The following is a 6,902-nucleotide window of genomic DNA, read 5'->3' on the forward strand; positions in this document are numbered from 1 at the left end:
TTGTTTCTTCCACTGGCTTTCAAGGAAGCCTGAGGCAATTCTCGCGAGGCGCTCTTCTTGCAGGTGGGTACGTTTAGCCAGATAAACCCCATCGAGAAAAACTAGAAAAGAAGTGCGAGGAGTTGATGAAGGGAAATGTGGCGACGCTGGTTACCCGCGCTCTGAGCCCGCCTGAGCCCGTAGATGGCAGCATTGTAAACGGCAACGCCGGGAACAGCGCTGCGGGGGAGCCCGGGCCGGGTGCCCCGAGGAGTCAAAGATCGGCCGCACAGCTCGTGTGCCTCTGGCTTGCTGAAATATGCTGTCTTCTCCTAGCTTTCAGGTGGCACTAAGTCTCCCTTTTTCATGAAAGGTAACAAAGGGACCTTTTGCCGTCTGGATTTCCAGAGTCCGAAAAGCAAAAAAGGACTGAGCGCTCAGCTGACTCTTAAATTTCCATTTCTGGAGGCTTAACACTGGGACATTTGGCATAGCATCTTACAATGATTTAGATCAGAATTTTATGTGGTAATATTTCATGCAGTATACAAAACAATAAAACATTATAATGATACATTTTCATCTTGTCTTTGAATTTTATTTTGTTGGTCTTTAGTAATTGGATTTATTTTATGTATCTTTGTTAATTTTGGCATTATTATACAGCAACAGAATTTAAAGTTTATAATTAGGAAATACAGATGGCATTGTGCTGTTTCTCTTGTACAGAAACAAATGGAATTGTGTCACATTCATCATCAGTTATTTTTAATTCAAAAAACTCATTAATGATGTCAGAAGTGCTTTAAATCTGTGCAGTTGGCAGGTAACGTGTGAAGAGGCCACAGCAGGAATGAAGACTATAAAGACATCAGAAGATGCAGGCCAGGTTTTGATTCCTTTGCTCAAGAAGCGACTCAGTGCCTTGACTGGATCAGGGAAGAGTTGTGTAGCCAAACGGCTGTGACCACAACAGCACGTGAGGGGACCGGGTCTCCTGGAGAATCCTGTGCTTGTTCTGTCTAAGCTGAATAGCTCCCACCCCATCAGCAATTCTCCTGGCTTAAGTACTACTGTGCTACTCTGTACGAAGTGTCTTTTTGATACAAGCTCCTCACGCCTGAATGTGGCCCCAAGAAAGTGTGTTGAATCAAACTTCATGAGTTAAACCAGCGGTGCACCTGGCTTCATTATTCCCCTTCCCCTTCTATTTTTTGTAACATTACTAAGCACCAAAAGATTCCCAAATGCGTATGGGATGCACATATAGGTATACTGAAATAACCCCCTAATTATTAGAATTTAGTCCACAAAACTCATGATATCCAAGTTAATGCCCCAAACTAATATTTAATCCACTCAGTTGTATGTTAGTATTGTAAGACTTTGAAAATGATTTATAACCAGTAATGACTAAATAACATGTGGCATTTTAATACAGGATTGGTTTTTTTTTTCCTTTGCTTTGACAAACATGGCATATTAAGGATAAAGCTGGCTTCCCAATGGAATGTTTAGGTTTTTGTTGTTTTTATTTGTACACTGAATTTCTTCATTGGTCTTTGAAATATCATGAGCTGCCTAAGAGGTATGAGTACACAGATTCCACCAAAATTAATAGGCATCTATGTGTAGAGTTTGTGCAAATCCCGTGGCTTGGGATCAGGTTTGTCCATTATTGTGCACATGTTAACTTCTTCATAACCTTGAAAATCAGCTTTTGATTGACCAGAGGTTAGTCACAGAAGTGCTGAATAACACTTTGAATTCAATTAAAATCACTCAGCTATGTACTTTGTCAGGCCTTGTAGCTGTTTGATTTATTAACATTGCCCTCCACCATCTTTCTTCTTTTCTTCCTTTCTTCTATTATTTCTTGCACCTACTTGTTGTGTCCACAGCTATTAATGCTGGCTGCTTGTTTGTGAGCCATGTCTCGCTCTCATGTTGAATTGTTACTGCAGGCTGCCTCGCTGATGGTGTTGCCATGACCTTTTGAATTTCCACAATTGTAAGTGGCTGTGCTCAGTACAGTAGGCGATAATAACTATACACATAGCTGCACCTAGATCCTGAGACAGACCACAGCACGCTGACCAATCTTCCTGCTACAAGAGGGCTTTGAGGAGGCAAAAGGCTTTCTCTGTGTTATCTATATCCTCCGCTATAAAAGACTTTAGTCACAGATACTTTGAACTGAGACTAGAAGTGCACTAAGAAGCAGCGCAGAATATAGATTAGTTGTGTAGTCATGTTCACCTGCCCCAAATAAGGGGATGCTGCCTGAGCCTGCAAATGCGTTGCTCAGTCTCTGTAGGACTGAGAAGGACAAGATGCCTGTTATACCGCTCCAAGAGCTGCCGAAAGTTCTGGATGCAAGGACAGGAGATGGCAATGGCTCTTGAGCTAGGTGCACAGGTGGATTCCAACCCAGCAACGTCAGTCTCAGCAGCTGCTTCTGGCAACCAAGGATTTAGCTGACCCATCAGCTGTGGGGCCAGTGCAACCCTGAGAGGTACAGCTTTGATGGAAGAGCCACATCTGAACTGCTCATAAGTCTTCTGTAGTCTGGGAGCTACACGTGGCTCTTTAGTATCAGGGTTCCTGACGTTTTTCAGGGTGGTTCCTTAGCCGTCAAATTAGATCTGTGAAACTTGAAACTGACTCAGGAGTTGACTAACAGGGAGGAGAGGGGAAAAAAAGACAGAGGTAGAAGAGGACATAAGTGCATGACTTTTAGGTGCTTAATCAACAAGGTGGGATCCAAAGCTGAAAGCCATGTCTGAGGTTTTCTGTTCAACCCAGGGAGACAACTGGATGCCCCAGAGAGTTACCTGAAAAATCTTTATAGTGGTACCTGTGTTTATTCTACCAACTAAAAGTTTCTGGCTGAAGTGCCTGTAGTTCCGTTATAGTTAGTGATCCTGCATCTCCAGGAGACAGAGTTCCTACCTAGCATCTGAGCTAAGCTCTCTGGAAATGGCTGCTTCCATTGACCTTAGACCAAGCCTAGATACATGCTTACATACTTCTGCTATGTTTTTAAAGGTAGGTGAGAAGAAGGTGGAGAAACCAAAGTGTGGAAACATCTTTACCTGCAGCTGTTCTCTCAAAAAAACGACGCATGTCTTTCTCTTTTAGATGGCAATGAAAAGTCATGATGAATGTGCCCCCTCTGATTATAGAATAGCTTGCTAAGTACATCACTTCCTTAGAAAATGAGACATCTGGATTTAATTCCCTTCTAAGCCTCAGAGGCTTAATACTTACCCCCAGGAGAACAAACAAACAAACCACTTACCTCTTGCTGACCTTGAAAGCCTGACTCCTGTTTATAGGCCAGCATCAACATTTTGTTTTTCATTCCAGCTTTTTTATGTGTCCACAGACATTATTTGGCAAGCCATTCTGCAGGCTTTGCCAGAGATATTGCAATGCTCCAGACAAATATTTTGGCCAACTGAGAGAAAAAAAAACAGACAGGCAAAGTGACTTGAAATTTAGGGGAAAAAATACCATGTTTGTTGCAGTAGGAATGAGTAATCATGAAAAAAATATTAGGTAGGTTCATAAATTTTGAATATTTTTAGCATTAACAGTTTGTTTTGTTTTATTTGTCTAATAATGAATTGGACCCATCTTCTCTGTATAATTACCGCCATTATGTTATTTTAGTGAGAATGCTCTCCTGGGTTGAAGTGTTCATAGAAACATTTGCTATTGCTCTCAGTGTAGTTTGTTCTTGTGCAGAAGTACCTGAGAACCCACCACAGCGGGGTCTCTCTAGGAATAGGGGCGTAAGAAGGGAAACGACTTTCCTCAAGAAAGTTGGTGTGAAGACTGAGGGAGATGAGTCATGTCGTCCTTGCCTGCAGTATATTCTCAGCTCTTGCTCATGAGATCCGACTGTGGGTGATCTATGGGAAGCGGATTTCTGCTTCTGGGCAGGAGAGGTGAAAACTGAGTCTTGGAAATGTCAGACGGAAGCATGCGGCAAATGCACAGCAAGGCCTCTGCTACTGAGAAAGATCAGATCTGCTGTTTATGGGGGTACTGTTGATTTGCTTATGTATAGGAAAACCAAGACAGCTTGGACATATGAGAGTTGTTCTACAGCAAATATGCTACTTCTCCAGCAGTCCTATCTAGTTCTACAGTTGGCTGAGCAGGTGCTGTTGAGTTGGATTATGCATAAGCAACAAAACCTTGGGAGCCTCCTCACATACAGCAGTCCAGAAACTCCAGACAAATGGATATATCCCTCAGATTTCTGCCACTGAAAATTCCCAAATCAGAAAAAAGGGCTTGTCCAGGAGAGCCTAGCTGCATGCAAGCCCAAAGGAATGGCCTGCATGCAACATGTAGATACTGATGGTTTGGGAGATACAAATTCCCACTGAGCATCCAATCCTGAAGGCTTCACTTCATCTTCTGTCCTCAGTCCTGAGTTCAAACTGAATAAAAGTTGAATGAGAACCTCAGAATATGGCAAACATTGATATAGGATAGTGTTGGAAACTCTCAAAAGATTTTTGGTAAATCTAAATAAAATGTCTTTGTACAGAAACTAGTTTTGTAACATTGAGAGCAAATGTATTTTCCTTTGAGAATTCAATAATTGCTGCTTCTGGGTCTCATTATCTGGGTTGCATTTGACTCAGACATTCTGGCTTAAAGTCCCATCTAAATTCTGAGAATCCTGAAGGATACAAAGATACGAACTTTGAACCAAACTGTTTAAAGAAGCTGGGTACATGTCACACTGTTGGGTTGGCTCCTGTTGATCCTGTGTGCTTTTAAGCTTTCTACCACTTGCATGATTCTGGTATTGTTTCCTTGGTCTCTTCGATAAACTTCTTATGCAGTGGTTGGGCATCTTTCTGAGAAACAGGGCTTTAATGCCTAGAAGCCTGAAGTAGCCAGGAACAAGGGTGATCCCTTGGTGTCATAGAATCATAGAATCATGGAATGATTTGGGATGGAAGGGACCTTTAAAGGCCATCTAGTCCATCCCCCCTGCAATGGGCAGGGACATCTTCAACTAGATCAGGTTGCTCAGAGCCCCATCCAGCCTGGCCTTGAATGTTTCCAAGGATGGGGCATCTACCACCTCTCTGGGCAACCCATTCCAGTGTTTCACTACCCCCATTGTAAAAAATTTCTTCCTTATATCTAGTCTGAATCTACCTTCTTTTAGTTTAAAACCATTACCCTTGTCTTATTGCTATTGGCCCTGCTAAAAAGTCTGTCCCCATCTTTCTTATAAGCCCCCTTTAAGTACTGAAAGGCCGCAATAAGGTCTCCCCTGAGCCTTCTTCTCCAGGCTGAACAATCCCCAGCTCTTTCAGCCTTTCCTCATAGCAGAGGTGCTCCATCCCTCTGATCATTTTTGTGGCCCTCCTCTGGACCCTCTCCAACAGGTCCACGTCCTTCTTGTACTGAGGACCCCGGAGCTGGACGCAATTGCTCACTCTTTCTCAGAGCTCTGACTGTGTGAGGATGCAGTTTCATTAAGTGCTCCAGAAAATGATAATTCTTTACATTACCATGCACAAGAAATCAGAACCAGAGTGTCTTCATATATACCCCTCCTCCAGTTTTCTCCTTGCTCTGGAACTGTCCTAGGGCTTAGAGTGCCCACAATCCTCCTCCTGCAGCAATACATGCTCTGGCATGTAGCTAGCTTTCTGCCTCCTCTCCTGGACTCAGCTTCTGCTTCTCTACTTACCAAAAAGTACTCTGCGTCAATTAAACCTTTTATCGGCCTTCTCAGATGATCCAGGTCCCCACTAGATAATCCCCTGCTTGTTTATTTCTCTCTTGAAATTTAGGTTTAGGAAAGCAGCTGGCCAGCATGATAACATTTTGTCCCATGAAATTTCCATGTGAACAGAGGGTGACAAAAATTTAATGACTAGAAGGGTGCAGCCTGTCTGTGGACTGCATCCTGTCTCCTCCTTTCCTGGGGTAGCCTGGAGATGGGGAGACAGCCTGAAGTGGGCTGGATGAATTGCTCTGGCAGCTCACAGCCTCTTCCCTACTATTCTCTCTCCTGAAGACTCAGTGGGCTTTTCCATCATGAGACTGGGGATGAAATGTATTTGTTGCAGCTGACATGCTTGGGACCTTCTTGCTGTGGTCTGAGATGTGCGTGTGAAGTCACTTCAGAGACCTGACGCACGTGCACAGCCCCACCACATGGCCAGAAGTGATGTATGTGATGGTGCGCATAGTGACCATGGTAGAGGAAGGACCTTGTTACGCTGCTAAGGTGCTGCATGTGTGATTTAGCAGGGAATAGCTGCTGAATGTCTCCATAGCAGGTTATGTGACACATGCTGGCAGAAAGATGGCATCACTGCTCAGCTGTTAGCTCTGAATCACCATCCTTGGGAATTTCAGTACAACATAAAAATGAGGAGATAAAACAACCAATAGAGAGGGAAGACAAACTCTGCGTATAAAGTGAAATTGCAGTCATCACAAATTAAACGCAGGGAATTCATAATATCAAGCTGTTTTTAAATTGTACCTACAGAGATTCCACAAATCATTGCATAACCATTTCCGGCCAGTCACACTGAAGTAATAGGCACAAGCTTTGAAAGTCCTGTTTCTTTTACCACTGAAGAAGATAAGCATTTAGTTTATTACTGAAATCATCCTTCATACAATTTTAGCAGAGAAGTCAACAAAGGACTAATGACCTGACTTTATCAGTCATACTGGAATGGATTGGGTCAGTGTTCCATAATGACCCTATAAAGACAGTAAAAGGCATACAAGTGCATGTACTGCCTTTGCAGATATTAAATGATAAATTGAGGTGGCGTTCATTCCCAAATAATTAGTTATGAATTGTTCATCCACTGTCTGTTAATTTAAATGTTCTTTGCAAGTTTTATCTTCCCAGTTTGGTATCC

This window comes from Platalea leucorodia (genome assembly GCF_965183815.1).
Source record: "Platalea leucorodia genome assembly, chromosome: 2".
Classification (NCBI taxonomy): Eukaryota; Metazoa; Chordata; class Aves; order Pelecaniformes; family Threskiornithidae; genus Platalea; species Platalea leucorodia.